At 41.5% G+C, this 18,290-nt stretch overlaps 1 protein-coding gene across 4 annotated transcripts in view; it reads right to left on the reverse strand.

The window, feature by feature from the left end:
- Positions 1-5,136: 5,136 nt before the first annotated feature.
- The window catches only part of LOC135107887 (homeobox protein Hox-B5-like), an 89,632-nt gene continuing 76,478 nt past the window's right edge, over positions 5,137-18,290 (reverse strand). For all 4 annotated transcript variants that reach the window (XM_064018248.1, XM_064018249.1, XM_064018250.1 and 1 more), the window contains one exon: positions 5,137-8,184. The gene's annotated coding sequence lies outside the window, so the exon portion shown is untranslated. The remainder of the gene's footprint in view (positions 8,185-18,290) is intronic.

Genomic DNA, 18,290 nt, shown 5'->3' on the forward strand with positions numbered 1-18,290 from the left:
CGATAGTGCCACTCTGCCCTCTCCTAGTCGCCTGGCATAGTGACATCCCCTGCGATTATATCTAGGGGGAGTTCCTGCTGTCCGTGGGGGAAGGGGATGGGAGAGGAGGTGAGGCGCGAGAGAGTGACGTGAGGATTGAAAGTAATGGTCCTGAAAACAAGGAAAAGTAAGAACGGTGTTGCATCACAGGCGATAAACGTGACTTTTTTTTTTGTTGGCCTTTTTTTTTCTCCTTCTTCTTCTTTCGGTGGAGTGTTCATGAGGTAATGCAGAGTCCGTGGTGAAATTAATGAGTGTTTTGATGGAAAGTGGTCGTCTTCTCTCTTCTCAGGTGAGCGGAGAGTGACCTTTTATTGCGGTGACTTTTGATACCTGCACTGTTTGTTTACTTTTCTTTTTTGCATTTCCTTATGTTTTTTTTTTTTTTTTTTTCATTTTTCAGCACTATCATCAACGTCATCTTTCACTTCCCCCCTATCCCTCTACGACAGTATTTCTTACCTTCGCTTGCGTCTCGTTCGCCGTCCCGGGACCACCTGCTCTCGGCTAATGACGCAGGGTATACAGAAAGGTGTACTTTAGGGGTGATTACACTTAGTGCGCCGGGGGTTTTTAGACAGTTTCCTGGTGCTTTTTATACCTCACTTTTTTTTTCTTTCTTTTTAGCATTATTGTGAAATCTAAAGCAACCCCAATTTGGAGATGCATTCTTAAGGATTAAATGTCGAATTTCTATGCTTCTGCAATAACTAATTGTACTACTACTACTACTACTACTACTACTACTACTACTACTACTACTACTACTACTACTACTACTACGATTACGACTACGAAAACACACACACACACACACACACACACACACACACACACACACACACACACACACACACACACACACACACACACACACACACACACACGGCAGCCGAAGGTAATAGAGCAGAACGCTAATAGGCACAAATACCGCAATACGTCAAATAATGAAAGACTTCTTGTGTCGTTCACCGCCTCGTCCATCACAAATTTTCCCTGGTGTGGAAATTTCCCTTATATTGTAATTGGCACTTAATCGGAGAGTATGGTAGGGGTGGGTGGTGGTGGAGGAAGTATTTTCACCTCCATAACCAATAAGTCTTTGGTGAAATGTGAGTGATGACAGACTGACGGGGTGGTGATGCCCTTTTCTTAACGTCTCACTTAGCCCCCTACATCCTCCTTCCATGCTCCTCCTCCTCCTCCTCACCGTATGCAGTAAACTCCTCCTGCAGGTAAATTCTCCTTCACAAACATTCCAAGCGCAAAATATCTCCAAAGAATGATTCTCTCCCTAGTAAATTGTTAGGTTAGGTTATGTTTGGTTTGGGTATGTTTGGTTTGGTTAGCTAAGGTTAGGATAGGTTAGGGTAGGTTTGGTTAGGTTAAGTTAGTTTAGGTTAGATTTGGTTAGGTTAGGTTAGGTTTCGTTAGGTTAGGTTTGGTTAGGTTAGGTTAAGTTAGGTTAGGTTAAGTTGGGTTAGGTTAGGTTAGGTTAGGTTAAGTTAGTTTAGGTTAGGTTTGGTTAGGTTAAGTTAGGTTAGGTTAGGTTTAGTTAGTTTAGGTTAGGTTTGGTTAGGTTAGGTTAGGTTTGGTTTCGTTAGGTTAGGTTTGGTTAGGTTAAGTTAGTTTAGGTTAAGTTTGGTTAGGTTAGGTTAGGTTAAGTTAGGTTAGGTTAGGTTTGCTTATATTTGGGAAGTCCATTAAGACATGAATGATTCAGAGTGAAATTTACACGGAAGAGTTATCGTGGGTGTAATACATTTAGGTGGAGTTTACATTGAAGCTTTACCTACGGCTATTGTGCATTTTACTGTCGTTCCTTCCCCATTTGTCTAAATATAGAAGAAAAAAAAAAAAAAAACTACGCTACTTGTCTTGGTATATCTATAAAGAAAACCACCAAAAAGTACCCCGTTTATCTTTTTTTTTTTTTTTTCTTCTTTTTCGGCGCGTCGTATCATTTATGGGGAGTCGTGCCGTTTCCATGGACAGGTGCTAGTGTTTACCGATACGTCGTAACTCACCAGGCAGTTATTATTGAAGGTGGACTTGAGTTATGCCCCACGTGATCCAGCCACTCCTCTAATCACCATAAATAACTTACTAAAGAGAGCTTGTAATCATTCCCTTCTGTATCGCCCGCCAGGTGAGGGACGCTTCAGGGACCATTACTGAAAGTGTTTAGTGTTACTACCGAAACTTGAGTGTGTTTGTTTCAAGGTGTAAAAGGCTGGCAGGTGTTGGGGTCGAGAATGTGAGTACTGAATAGTGACATGGGCGGGAGGTAAGGAGGGGCGGGATGTGGTGCCAGAATGGGGCAAAGTGGGGCGTGGGGGCGCGGCTGTGGCTGTGGCTGTGGCTGTGGCTGTGGCTGTGGGCGGGGTGAGGTCAGGTATCTCATTATATTTTTTTTTACCTACTTAGTTCGTTGTTTTTATTATTCTGTTTTGTTGTTTCCAGTTAGTGTTTCCTGTTTTCTTCGCGCTGTGTCCATTGTGTTGTTAGGGTTGTACGCCATTTATTTTCCTCGTGCCTGTATGTATATTTGTATTGCGAGAGTTCTGCGTCCTCTTACTTTCTCTTTCCATAAATTCATCAATGTACATACGTCAGATCCCGCATTGTGTTGTGAGCCACATTCACTTCAACCTGTTTGAATGTATAAAAGAACGACGATTACAGTGGCCGGTTTTTCCAGCAACATGAGGCTGAGGATGAGGCAGATTCAAGTTTAAGCAGTAAAAAAACAACCTTGTTCGCGTAGTTAAAATAAATAAATAAATAAAAGATAGATAAATAAACGAGGTACATTGTTCAAGGGTTAATAGTGGGAACACTGAAGGAACTGGATCGATCTTTTAGCACCAAGATGGGCGATAGGAGCTTCAGGTGCCAAGCAGTGTTGTGTTGTGTTGTGTAGTGGCGAGGAATTGAAAAACAGTAAAATATGAACGATGTTGGAAATAGCTGAACATACTAGCGAAATTAGCAGAGTTTGAGAATGAAAAATTATATATATATATATATATATATATATATATATATATATATATATATATATATATATATATATATATATATATATATATATATATATATATATATATATATAATGCCATTAATGAAAAAATGTTCTTCACAGTTAACGAACACCTTCACAAATTAGTATTCCATTATCAACCAGTCTTGTTTAGCTTTGCAATGCTTCATTTCCTGAGCTGTCAGAAAAGATTGTATCTAATATTGCACTCTTGGGATGTATCAACTCACGGAAGTTCAAAGTTATGAATGCAACACAACCGCCTTAAGTACGCCACCCCATTGTGTACTAATTGGGTAGAGTGAGGGGAAGGACGGGGAACAGAGGCTACGTCCACAAGCTCCTTTGAACAATTAAAACTTGCTACATCTCACGTCGGCGGCATAAAGAAGCCACAGCGATGGTCCAGGAATAGAGGACTTAGATTGCCTCAATTAAATAACCATTATCTCATTACAGTATCCTGGACGGATCGTGGCGTCTCACGTGCGGGTGTTATTATTGCACACCTACAAGTGGAACGTGAAGTATTACACCAATAAAAGGAAATATCGTGTGGAGGAGCGTTTGGCGGTAATTACGTGATAGATTTTGACATTTGATACTAATGAGACGTTATCGCACACACGCCATGTCAGGATTAGATAATGAAGCTAAGCAAACGACCACATATATCTCAGGTGTGCCAGACAGGTGTGCTGAACAGGTGTGTTAGGGCTTGCGGAGCGGCTCACGTGACGCCCCTTGAGTGAACTGAGTAATGGCGACAGACGGTCCTATAATGTAAGCACGGCGCCTCGATACGGCCAGCTGGATTGCGTGTTTGGATGCTCAGGTAAGGGTGTAAAAGGTGTGTGTTGTGGCAGGTGTGATGGACGCCGAGGTGCTGACGTCAGCCTTGAATATTGACACTGTTTACATCTGTGATAAATACTTCCTCCTTCGTTGCCTCTGGTGGTGAAGATGGATATAGCCCAACTGACAAACTCCTGGCCACTTAAGATGATGGCATTTGTTATGATCCCTTAGGTGATAGGGTGTGGCAGTCCTCGCTCTCGTGGTCACTGTGACGGGAGTCTTCATTCATCATCAGGACCTTGGAATCGTACTGAATGAATGTAGTGAGTTAGTGGACGTGTTTGTGAACCATATTAGACTGCTGGGGGGACATTTCTTTATGAGTTTTAAATGTTATTGCTTGATATATTAAGTCTTGTTTATGTATAGCATGCCATTTTGTTTTTTTCTTATGAATCCTCTTATGTTAAAAAAAAAAAAAAAACAGTAATTATTCTCCTTCCTTCCGCTTTAGTTCAAGTTTCACGTGATTTCAAGTAATATTATTGTTTAGAATGCCAAGTCACGTTCATGTATAGAACATAACTGTTTTCCCTTTGAATCCTCTTATGTTGCTTAAGTTTAGAGAAAGTTCATAATCTTGCTATTGGTTTCCATCTTATATGTGATTTAAAGTATTTATTATTTATTTATTTTTTTCTTTACGATGCTGAGTTATGCTTTGGTACAGAATCTCATTTATTTTCCATGTAGATCCTCTTATTTTCCTAGGTTTATAATTTTTCTTCTCCTTTCTTTCTTCCGCTTACTTTCAGGGTGCTGCCGCTCCCGTGATGTAAATATACGTTTGATGGCTGGTAATGATATTCGTCATCATTATCTACTGTGATCCCAAACTCAATACCCGTCGTATGAGTATTCTCGAAAGTAATCTATGTAATATTATAATTTAGCGAATTATTAACCATTTACTGCGGTAATTGTCACAAATTATCCGTCATTATGCTTAGGTCGATAACCTCATCACCCTACGCCAGTTTGATTAATGGCGCTAATTGGAATGTTCTCCAGGTTTAGGCAGGTGAGCGCCGGGCCCTAATGGTGCCTTGGTCGTAATTGTACCAAAGGGTCTGATGCCGCCATAACCACCACCACCACCACCACCACCACCACCACCACCTTTCTATACACTGCTGCTCAAGACAATAAATTTCTGAGATGCTGCAACGAAGTGAAAGGATATTAAAAGAATCGACCTAATTGGACACAGTTTATTTTTGTCAATGAATTGTGGTCTATGCCTTTAGAAAGATTTTTATTTTTATCATTATCCGTATCTTTATCATCATTGTTAATTTACAGTAGACAACTTTTTACAGGGATATTGCTTAACTCTTAAAACTAATCGTATACTTTGAAAAGCGTATTCCAGAACGCAAACCTATTTTATTGTGTAGTAAATAAAAAAAGGAGCTGTTTTGCGGATAATAATTACAACATGGGTAGTTCTCCTATATATATAAAGAAGTCGGATTAGATCACCAAGAAACAATATAACGAAGAAGACACTAAGAAACTAGAAGGAAAGAGACAAGGGGAGGAAAAGTAAGTTGGCTAACTGTTAGATATTTTTAAGAGTATGACCTCTTTTTGGTTAATCTGGTTAATTATATAAAAAAGAGTAGAATAACACATTTGTTTTATAAAATCAGAAAAAAAGAACAACTAACTGAAATAACGCTATAGAGGCACAAAAAAATATATCAACGGGAAAAAAAAAAATAAACTACGGTCGGTTCCTATGTTGTAAAAATCTCGCATCTTCTATGAAATGTTTTTTTTTTTTTTAAGTTAACCAGCCAGACGCCGGGAAACACGGGGCGGGAAGGGAGGGACGGGAGGCTGAGTGACAGGGAAGCGGGAGTGAGAGAGGCTGAAAGTAACCAGAATAAAGTGTAACTAGAGACATTGTCAATACGAAAGTTGAAGGAATGCATAGTAATAGATACGGGAAAGCAAAGATGAAGGAGGAAGGAGGTGAAAAGTAAGGCTGAGGAAGACCTAGGAGATGGAGGAGGCGCAGGAAGAAGAGGAGAAGCAACAGGGAATGAATAACAAGGATAAAGATATGGAGGGAGGGATGGACCTCTTACCGCTATGCAACAAATCTACCGCCATGATTACAGTATCATCGCTATAACTTTTTACACCATTTAATAAAGCCATATGGACAGCATTGCACAAAATGAGGCTCATATATACTTCGGCATTCACCTTAGCCAAGCAGCTCAAACATTCACCGCCTACAGGACACGGTCTGGTCGCCCCGTGCTGGGGGCGGATAAGTAACTTTTCTTAATATAAGGATGTCAAGAAACAGAGATGTCGTGGAATTAATGTTTGTGGACTCTCACTACTGAAGGCCGAACTAATTTGGTACATTGTCAGGCGACACATGTGTCTCGTACTCGCGGGAGGTGTTGTCTGGCCCGGGGAGCACTGGCAGATGTCCTGGGGTGTGTGGCCACTGTGATAAATTATAACTGATGGGTATTGCAAAGTTGGGAGTAATATGTGTTGGTATTGGGAGAGATTGATGTTTGAAGGGTATGGCTGCTTATCGCCGAGGACAGTCGTTGTCTGCACTGACATCAAAGAGACTTTCTCTGCTTGTCGGTAAAAGCTTGTGCGACGTTTGAGGTGTTTGTGACGGTCCTTAGGGGAATAACCTCTTCATGTAGTCTGTAGAGTGAAATGTGGTTCACCTTTGAGGAAAGATTAATAATATATATTATGAGGTGTAAAACACTGCCTGTACATATTTTAGCATCACATATAATGAACGTCTCAGAGGAGACCTACAGAACAAATTTGTAAGCCGTTTAACTTTTGTTATTCGACCTACGAGTTAAAATTATTTTATCTATATTTTCATTAACAGTCAATCTGGGAATCATTTTGGCAATGAGTTAAAGGAAACAAATAAAATAATTTTATCTTAACAATAAAAGACAAAGAATATCCCTAACTTAAGAATTATAACAACTTATCAGGGATCGCACTGAGCTTTGGCAGACTGACGGGCCGCTCGGGCACGGGATCACAACTCAGCCGGGGACGTTAGGACGAAGCTGTTCCGAACAGGTTCAGGTGACCTGGTTCCGCGCACACCGGCGTGCGAGGGACGTACTTGTGCACTTATCCCGAGTTCGCTGCGAAAGTTCTCTCTACGTGAGTATAATTCACTTCCAACAAAGGAGCTATAAAATTAATTGAAAAAAGAAGCCTTGAGAAGAGCTTCACAACCCTTCAGCACCCGAAGCGGAGGACGACGCTGCCTCACTTGCTTCCTCGCTCGTGGCGTTTTCTTCTCTCACTTAACTCACACTTTGTTTTTGTCACCGAGGTACTCATGAACAGGTTTATCAGTTGAAAAGACGTGGCGTCCAAATGTTGCTTAAATAGCAGGCAGGAAGTATATTTAATAACTCACCTTTTTAATTTATGCAAATATACAAATATGAAACAATTATAATTTCATTATTTTCACTGACTCATCAGTGGTATATTATAAGTCAATTAAACATTAATTTGTTTCAGTATTAACTGTAACAAACTGCTTTTTCCACTACCTTTTGTAGACATCTCTCTCACCTAACAAGACGCTTTTCATGATGTACCTATTTTACTAATTTACTTCATTTTTCTACGAATTTTTGTATTATACATTTGAATGTTTCAAAGTCATTTCATTCCTTTTTTCAAGTTTCTTGATGATGTAATACTTATATTTTCATTAATATTTTGCATCTTTTTGAAACATTTTCTGCACATCTGCAATGCCACTGAGTTTAACCAGATTCCTTGGGTTTACACAATTTTAATTTTCACATGGAAATTACATTTTTCATTTTTATTCACTAACTCTTGTTCAGATCTCATAATCTAAAGTCATCACATGCTTTGATGACTTTTCCTAAGTACAAATTCTCACACCGCACACCACATACTCTTAAAACCACTCATCAGAGTTCCGTGTTTTAGCGCATCAAGTCTTCTCGCTACCTCATATGGGCATGTTTTCCTCGAATCTTGGTGGCAGTCCCCTCGCCGTGGGTGCTGGTGGGTGCTCGGAAGTCGACGTTGTGGCGCAGTCCGTGGGGTAGTCCGTTTATCAGGTCCGTGAGTGACTGGGGGAAGGTCCACCGGTACACCCTAGTCGCAGTACCTCATACGATCAACATAGCCATTCACTCTCGCTGGCTACGTTATCAGCATATGAGTTACCACGACCAGGCGGATCCCTGAAAGAGAATAAAGAAGAATTAGTGTTGCTATTGATTGCATGAAGGAAGGAGTGTGCATAATCGATATTGATATGAGACCCGCGTTGGGTTATGTCACTTCAGCACACAATGGCAAAGTCACTTGGATAATTTAACGACGTAAAGCACACAGGTTCAAGGCACGTTTAAACTCAAAGATGTTTATTTTGACCTGATACTGGCGGGGAGTTGGTGCCACGGGAATGGATGGCGAGTAATGCAGTAGACGTGAGCGTAAATGTTTGAATATTTGACATTCTAGTTCACGTGACTGATGAGTTGAGACAAAGTGTGTGTGTGTGTGTGTGTGTGTGTGTGTGTGTGTGTGTGTGTGTGTGTGTGTGTGTGTGTGTGTGTGTGTGTGTGTGTGTGTGTGTGGACCTTGTGTACTCTGTGTCGGCTTTCTCTCTCTCTCTCTCTCTCTCTCTCTCTCTCTCTCTCTCTCTCTCTCTCCTCTCTCTCTCCTCTCTCTCTCTCTCTCTCTCTCCTCTCTCTCTCTCTCTCTCTCTCTCCTCTCTCTCTCTCTCTCTCCTCTCTCTCTCTCTCTCTCTCTCTCCTCTCTCTCTCTTTCTCTCTCTCTCTCTCACATACACATCTATCCTTTAAGAAATACAATACAACAAAGAAAAAGAGAAAAGAGAAAAGAAAAATACAATTGTTAGAAGAAATTATTATATATACTTTACTTCATAACGAGAGAGAGAGAGAGAGAGAGAGAGAGAGAGAGAGAGAGAGAGGAGAGAGAGAGAGAGCCCAGCATCAGGGTCGCTTGTGCTCGTTTGCATGTCGCCTGTTATCAACATTATAAATGGCCTCAGAGTGATAATGGTCGAGTAGTTTAAGAACCTGAGAGTCTTCCCCACTTTTACACGCGCCTCTTTAGTACCTCGGGATCCTTAGGCATGTTAATGGATCTGTTGTCGAGGAAATTTATCACATCTTAGATTATTCCGCTTCGTCCGCCCGGTTCGTCATTTATGAAAATATCTTATTCTTGTTTTCACTCCTTCCCGACACCATCCTGTTATCTCCAATTTGTTTTATTTTCGTCTTTTTTTTTCTTGTTTTTTTTTTCTGTGTCATTTCTGAATTTTTTTTTTATTTTCCTTTGTTACATGCTTTTAACTTTTTATTTCTCTCTCTCTCTCTCTCTCTCTCTCTCTCTCTCTCTCTCTCTCTCTCTCTCTCTCTCTCTCTCTCTCTCTCTCTCTCTCTCTGTGTGTGTGTGTGTGTGTGTGTGTGTGTGTGTTATTTAGCATATCTGTTTGTCTTAAGGTCTGTCTGTCAGTCACTCGTTTAGTCTGTCGGTCACTAAGTCAGTCAGTCATTCAGTGATTCAGTAATTCTCTCTCTCTCTCTCTCTCTCTCTCTCTCTCTCTCTCTCTCTCTCTCTCTCTCTCTCTCTCTCTCTCTCTCTCTCTCTCTCACGTGACTTCAGACAGACAAAATGGCGGGGAAGGAACCGAGGACGAGGCAGGGAGGTGCGGGTCATAAGAAGTTGTATTTTATTGTTATTCGCCACCAAATTGCCACTTGCAGAACGCGACTCATCCGGGATTGGTGGAGGAGGGAACGGCTGCGCGCACCCTCCTTTGATTGGCCGTGCTGGTGCTGGCGGTGGTGTATGTGAATGGTGTGATCGTGGTGAGGAATGAAATGACTTGATGATGGTGATGATGTAGCGAGTAGATGCTTGCTTTAATCTTTGTAGTTCTGTCATGTCTCTGGTGCGCATTAAGGTCATTCTGTTGTTATTATTTATTATTATTTTTTTTTTTGTCGTTGTCGTGTAGCGTTTTACAGTGTAGTAGATTTTCTATTGTTTTTAGTGTTGTTTGGTATTACTTATACTTTCTCAGCTAGTCTGTTTATCTTTTTATTTATTACTTGTGTATCTATTTATTTTATTTGTCTTTATCTTTCTTTTTGTCTTGGTTATAATACAGTTTACTCTATTTTTTTTTTACTTTATAATTTACTATTATTCCTTTTTTCTTTTTTCGTTAGTAAAGATAAAGTTCCTGTTTGGGCGGGGGGGGGGTGAGGGCTAGCGTGCTTTGTATTGAATTTTTTTCTTCTTACAGTATGTTGCAATGTAGTTTGTGTCCATCTTCTTTCTAGCTTCAGTGTATTGATTTCTCTATTAATAACAACCATTGCAAGGTTAAATTCTGACTAGCCTTAATAAAGACATAGGACTAATTCGTGATTGGTGGCTGCAGGGGATGACGTATGCCTTCCGCCGGGTATTAATCCAATAGAAGAGCAGCAGAGAGTAATCCAGACAGATGGGTAAGCCGCGCCTCCTCCCGCCCTCGACACGACATGACCCGGACTTAATGACGCAGTGTTCATTAAGTAACATTATTTTTACATTTAGATAATTACTTAATGTTGCGTGATTATGTAATTTAGTTTTTGCTATGAAATAATTTTGACTTGAGTGTTTATTTTTGTTGTGACTGGCTTGTAATTTGTGTTGCGCTTGTTGTTTACTAACTGTTAGTAAGTGTCCACTTAGAAGGTCGTTCGTTTTATTAGTGCAAGTGTGGGGCGTTGTTTGCATGATGATGAATTCACTGAGCTAATAAAGACATTAAAGTAACTTTCTCTTACACTTTCCCACCTTCCTCTACTTTCTGTCTCTGCATGTCTTTCTGTTTGTCTGTTCCAGTCTGAGTCTGCCGTCTCTCTGTTAATGTTCGTTTGTCTGTTTGTATCACTCTTTCTCTCCCTTTGTTTTTCTATCTACTTTTATGTAGCATTCTGCATCGCTGTCAGTCATCATGTGTATATATGAATATATGTATGTATACATGTATATATTTGCTTCTTCATATATGTATGTATACATATATTTGTCTTTGTGCCAGTCTGCTTCTCTCTCTCTCTCTCTCTCTCTCTCTCTCTCTCTCTCTCTCTCTCTCTCTCTCTCTCTCTCTCTCTCTCTCTCTCTCTCTCTCTCTCTCTCTCTCTCTCTCTCTCTCTCTCTCTCTCTCTCTCTCTCTCTCTCTCTCTCTTTGGGGCCAGCACGTCTGGAATCCATCCATTTTTCATAACTGTTGAACCAATTAGCATTTTACTGAGGCTAAGCAGGCAATCAGTAGACCTTAATAATGGGCCCACCTTGACCAGCTCTTTGTACATTGTTCACCGAGGTAAAAGGAGAGAGAGAGAGAGAGAGAGAGAGAGAGAGAGAGAGAGAGAGAGAGAGAGAGAGAGAGAGAGAGAGAGAGAGAGAGAGAGAGAGAGAGAGAGAGAGAGAGAGAGAGAGAGAGAGAGAGAGAGAGAGAGAGAGAGAGAGAGAGAGAGAGAGGTTAAACACTTGAATTTAAAGGTAGGAATGTAGGGATGAAGGAAAAAGACGATGTTAAAAGTTATAACAATAAAGGTAACTTAAAGAAAGAAAATGAACACGTTCCTTTTTAGGCAAATGTAAACTTTAGTTCGTACAAAAAAAATTACTTCCTGACTCATCATTCTTTCGTTTTAAAATGACGTCAAACATTCATCCTCCGGGTTTCTAAAAATATGGAACCTTCGGCCTGTGTTTGCGTGTCAGAGTACAATAAGAAGCGAAGGGTGGCGTGTGTTCCAGGGCCGTGTGTTCCAGAGTGGCGGGGTGAGCGTTCAAGAGGAGACGAGTTCACTTCTGCAACATGGTGATTGATTGATGAGGCGACGCAGGAACAATGGAAGGAGGGCACGGAGTTTGTCTAATCTTCAGTCACACCCACCCCACTCCACGTCTCTCTCTCTCTCTCTCTCTCTCTCTCTCTCTCTCTCTCTCTCTCTCTCTCTCTCTCTCTCTCTCTCGTAAATTATTAAATATTTTTAACGTTAACTGAAGGAGACTATTTGCAGATTTTCCATTGTAGCTTTACGTACACGACTTCTCAGGTTCCTTTCATCTTCTTTTAATTGGCGACACCTAAGAATCCTCAACCTTCCCCTAGTGTAACATCTCGAGTCTTTGTAGTGTTGAACAAGGTAGCCTCTTTGTTTACCTACCTAGGACCGCAGCGGCGCCACCACCGGCCGCGTACAGGGTCGGGTCCTCGCGTGCCAAGAGTCAATTAGATCAATGGTACGGTGGGGCGCCTCCGAGGGTGAGGTAATCGCCTTGTTTATGTCGGAGCCCAAACAATACTATCTCTCGGAGCTCAAAAGAAAGTTGGTGTTCCGTCAATGGCTCAATTCAGCGCCTGCCATCCCCGAGCTCTTCAGTGTTCAAGAATCCGTCTTCATCTTGTAATTTTGCTCCAAACTGCTGGAGACTTCTAGGAATGCTCGTGGATTCGCTGGCTCCATTTATTAGTTTTCATTGTCTAGGTTTTTTTGGGGGGAAGTCTGTTTGTTTGTTTGTTTGTTTGTTTTTTTTCTGTAGTAGTTGTTGTGCTGTTACTTATTTGTCGTGTTCATTGTTTTCGGAAGTTTCCTTGCCATTACTTTTTATAATTAAGTTGCAACTAGGTCTTTCAGTACCCGCACGCCAGCCAAGTCTCATACACCCCTGAACACACACACACACACACACACACACACACACACACACACACACACACACACACACACACACACACACACACACACACACACACACACACACACACACACACACACACACACACACACACATTCCTCTACAGTTCATGTTCCCCATAGCAAAAGCGGCCACTCCTTCTCTCCCACCACCACCACCATCACCACCACCAACAACACCATCACGTTCACCACCATCACCTTCACAACCACCAACCTCCCTCACTTGAACATCGACCCATATCCTCCTCCTCCTCCTCCTCCTCCTCCTCCTCCTCCTCCTCCTCCTCCTCCTCCTCCTCCTCCTCCTCCTCCTTTCTTCCCTGCCCTTCTGCTTCCTGCCTCCGCGGCCCCCGTCAGTCCCATGTCACTCTCGCAGTTCATTACATTGTGTATTATCCCGAGCTATCGAGCCATATCTACACAGCGTTTTGAGGTTGACGTTCGAGAATCATTAATTTTTACCACGCGGGAAGAGGCCGCCCGAGTTACCAGGGGTCCATTTTCTGTTGGGTCGAAGGGGAGCCGATGGGAAATTTCTCTAAACATTTTTATTAGGAAGAATCAATGTAACGATGTTTTAAGTAGTGTAAGTGAATAAATACAATGGTTCATATGGGTAAAGGTGTATGTTTTGTATTAAAGTGTCTCTCTCTCTCTCTCTCTCTCTCTCTCTCTCTCTCTCTCTCTCTCTCTCTCTCTCTCTCTCTCTCTCTCTCTCTCTCTCTCTCTCTCTCTCTCTTGGTGAACTGAGTGTGCGTGTAAACTTTGATGCTGCTAACCAGGCCATCCTGTGTTCCATAAATAAAGCTCCTATATTTTAAGGATGCATGGATTTTTTTTTTTTTTTTTTTTATGGACAAACAATTCGTTGAAGTCAGGATTGATGTGATATGGAAATGAAGCTTTGATAATACATGTAAAAAATGGCTTATGTATATCAATTTTCAGTGGATCTTCTCAACCCGTGAAAATAAATGAAAAGAAGAAAAATCGTAGCGTTGGCACCATAGGAAAAATAATGTATTGTTTCATTTAATTTCCATTCCTCTTTGAAGTTACAGAAAATACATGACTGAAGGTAACTTTTGAAGATAACTTAAAGGACCATTGTATGCTTGGCGTGCTAAAGACAGATAAACAAATGAAAAGAAAGACAAACACAATAATGACATGACACACACACAACCACTAAAGTTAACAAACAGTACTGACACGAAGAACACTTAATAAAAACATGATAAACAAACACAGGGAAAAATAGAGAGAGAGAGAGAGAAAAAAAAAAAAAAAACACAAGCCATCGTTTTCCTGGACGTCGAAACAAGACAGATGAGGGCACGGCGGCCTCCCATTGGCTCCCGTCCACCAATCACGGTCACTCCCTTTGGATCATGCGGCATAATATTTCGCGGTCTCATTATTCGCGATCATTAAAGTTCCGTTCTGTGAGCGCACAAGAAACGCCCTCCCGCTTGAGCTCTCACGGGACTAGTAGAGGACAGGGAAGTCTTGCATCTCTCTCTCTCTCTCTCTCTCTCTCTCTCTCTCTCTCTCTCTCTCTCTCTCTCTCTCTCTCTCTCTCTCTCTCTCTCTCTCTCTCTCTCTCTCTCTCTCTCTCTCTCTCTCTCTCTCTCTCTCTCTCTCTCTCATGCGTAATTAATTTTGATAAGCTTTTTTCAAGGGTCTTTTTTCTATCGTTTTTATTTGTGTTATTTTCTGGTAGTAGTAGTAGTAGTAGTAGTAGTAGTAGTAGTAGTAGTAGTTGTAGTAGTAGTAGTTGTTGTTGTTGTTGTTGTTGTTGTGTTAGTGTTACTGTGTGTGTGTGTGTGTGTGTGTGTGTGTGTGTGTGTGTGTGACACAAATTAAGCAAATGGCTTTTCCCCTTTCTCCCTCAGCCCTCAAAACACGCAAATGTACCTCAAATTATCACACACACACACACACACACACACACACACACACACACACACACACACACACACACACACACACACACACACACGAACCAGAACCATAACTACTAAATGAATTCCACATATTTACCAACTGTTCATTATACAAAGATAGAAAAGAAAAAAAAATCACCAAACAACTATTTCAACATAATTAAAGAAAAAAAGAAAAGAAAAACTAACATTTTCATTCACATTTCCAATAACCACGGAGGAGCGACTGGAGGAACATGGCTGTGCTGAGAAGTAAAGTTTGATGACAGTGGTTGAGTCGCTGGAGGATGTTATATCGGTGGCGGTCGAAGGGAGAAGGGTTGATGGTGGTAGTGATTGTGACGACGGCAGAGGTGAGCGATAGTTGTAGTAATTGTGGTGATGGAGGTGGTGTGCTGGTTATTGTATAAAGTATGGGGGACGGGGCAGCCTTCTCCCCCCCCTACACCTTAATGGAGAAGAGGCAGCCATTACCCGTCACTCTCCCATCACCATTTTTCAGTGCACGCCGAGGTAACATTAATACATCAAACCCAACATTAATACATCAAACCTAATGAGGATTTTTTTGCCATTAGCTGAGGCCTACACCATGTGGTTACCCCTGACAAATGGAGGTCTTTTCTCCTTGCTCAGGACCCCCAACTCCCTCCCCCTTGATGCTTCCCCCTCCCCTCCCTCAAGCCTGAATGCACCCTCTCTCCCTTTTATTAAGATGCAAAAGCTGTCAAAGGCTGGATTTTTTCTCTTAATGAATAATGACGCAGTAGTAGCTGTAGTTTTTGTGTTTATAGTAGTAGTAGTAGTAGTAGTAGTAGTAGTAGCAGTAGTAGTTAGTAGTAGTAGTAGCTCGATATTGTTGTTGTTGTTGTTGTTGCTGTTGTTGTTATAGGATCAGTAATAGTAGAAACAATAGTAAATAGTAATAGAATAGCAGCAGCAGCAGCAGCAGCAGCATTATTATTATTATTAGTAGTAGTAGTAATAGTAGTAGTAGTAGTAGTAGTAGTAGTAGTAGCAACAGCAACAGCAACAGGAAGATTAGTAGTAATAGTAGTAATAGTAGTAGTAGTAGTAGTAGTAGTAGTAGTAGTAGTAGTAGTGGTGGTGGTGGTGATGGTGGTGGTGGTGGTGGTAGTGGTGGTAACAGTACTTTGCATATAGATAGTCCATATTAACTTTTCTTTAAAGTCTAATTCAACAGAGGAAAGTGAAAATAATCTAAGAAAAAATACAATAAAAAATCAGTGTAAGCATATCAAAGACACGAGATCAGTGAAGGATGCGTCCGCCACTCACACCGTAAGGCAGACGAACAAGTATTGTATAAGATGACATTTTCTTCCTGACTTGGAGACGCGAGTTCATAAATAGCAGAGAGTCCTGCTGACACTGCCTCCACTCCGCGGCAGGGAATCACCGTCCAGATAGAGCAGATGTTTTTATCACGATGATGTAGCACTCGGCGACTAGTTTTGACCCAATTATCATAACCCGTCTGAGGTGCAAAGCAAAAAGCTGGAGTATAATCAGCCCTCAAATGACAAGGTGTCTTTTTATGAATCCTGCTTAATGTATCATATTTGTTGTCGCTCTCTCGCCCGCCGATCAGGAGGGTCTACTTGTCTTCACTTTTTTTACTGTCTTTTTTTCTTAGCTTCCTCTAAGGGTTGGTTTGTGTCCTTCACCTGAGTTAGTCTACAGGTCAGACCGTGGATGTTGTGTAATAATTAATCTCATTGTTGTTTGATTTCGTCATGTAGATGCTTATATTTATTTTCAGATTAGGTTATTCTTTCACTAACATTTCCTCGATCGCCACAGGATCCTTCTCTTACTGGATAATGAAAGAAAGGTGTAATTTCCATAATTATCATTAAAGATAGTGCATATAAGTGTTTTCACCAGTATTCAATGATTCATTAACCTACACACACCTGTATTAATTATGACTCAAATCTTACAAATCGACACCCTTAAAGAAAACCTCAGTTGTTATCCATTTATTGATCACCAACGCGTTATCTAAAAATTATCTTTCCCAGTAACCATGTAAGTGTTCTTCGTGTTGTCCTTATACTCAGCGTCCCGCCCTGCGTCTCTCCTCTACTCCTTCCCTTATCTTCGTACTCTCGCCAAGACTTGCCTCTGTTACGCACCGAACAACCACCATTTTGGGTTTGGCGGTTTTATGATTAACTCGTCATGACGCTGATGGTCGGTATTCAAGATGGCTCGACGTGCAGGGGGCCTAATGGTTGTTTGGAGGGCGTCAGGGGGCGCCAGGGGAGTAGGGGAGGAGGGGCGATTGTGAGAGGCGAAGGATGCTAGAGAGAAGGGGAAAGAGTGGAACAAAGGGAGGTGGAAAACTCGAATGAAAGGAAAGGGCAAGGGTGACGATTATAATTGAAGGGAATGATGAAAGAACCCGCGGCTTTGAAAATGGAGGTCGATGAATGGAAATGCAGGCCATGATGAAAATGTCGAACCAGCACTGGCGTCATTGAAACTAAAGGAAATTAATAGACTAAATAAATCGTACTGAGAAATAACTACATAAAAAAATAAAAATCAAGAAAATTAGGTTTAAGTAATCAATTATCTAACACCGAAATTAAGAAAAAAAATAGCGAAAACAATGATGATTGACGAAAAAATATATATATAAAAAAAGTCAACTAATGCAAATACGGAAAGTAGAAAGTAGACGTAAGAAGGAGAAAGAGGAAGTAGAGAAGGAATAGAGGAAGACAGGTCACGGGGGCTCCACCAACGCTTTCATCTTTATCAGAAGCCATCGGTCCTTGCAACTACAACCTCCCTCAGCCAAGACACGAGACACTGAAGAGCTGGAACTAAAACCACTAAAAAACCTGGAAACGGAAACTGGGGCACGTGAAAGTGAAAATTACTCCAGTAAAATGCAGGAAGGAAAGAAAAAAAAATATACAACCCTGACTTGAAATTATGAGTGGCGTGGAATGAGAAAGGTTTGTGTGCACAGCTGGGAGAAATGAAGGCTAGATGGTGAGTCGATGGTGAAGTGTGAAGGAAGAAGTGCATATCTAACCGGTGCTTCAGTATTTGTCAATGTCCGCTGGTGCTTTTTTTCCCTTTCTCCCCTGCTCTCTCTCTCTCTCTCTCTCTCTCTCTCTCTCTCTCTCTCTCTCTCTCTCTCTCTCTCTCTCTCTCTCTCTCTCTCTCTCTCTCTCTCGTTTCACATCATATCGTTGTCTTCTGTTGGGGAAATAAAGTTTTGCAGTAAAGTAGTAAGCCTCAAGTTGTTAGTCAGCGAGGAGCCGCGTTACTGTGCCCGTGTTTGCAGTGAAGGATAGCGGAAGGATCGGAAAGATGCAAGGGAAGGAGTTTAATTCAGGCTGTCCAAGGAAATCATACCATCATTAGTCTTCATCATAATTCATCACACACGCATACATTTCCATCATTACAACTTACCCTCCGCCTCCTCCTCCTCCTCCTCCTCTTCCTTCTCTCCCATCACCCCCCCCCCCTTCCTTCCTTTCCATCCCGCCCAGATCCTCCCCTCCTTTCGCTCCCCCTCCCCTTTTCTTCCCTTCCTTTCCACTTACTCTC

This window comes from Scylla paramamosain, chromosome 16, assembly GCF_035594125.1.
Source record: "Scylla paramamosain isolate STU-SP2022 chromosome 16, ASM3559412v1, whole genome shotgun sequence".
NCBI classification, from domain to species: domain Eukaryota; kingdom Metazoa; phylum Arthropoda; class Malacostraca; order Decapoda; family Portunidae; genus Scylla; species Scylla paramamosain.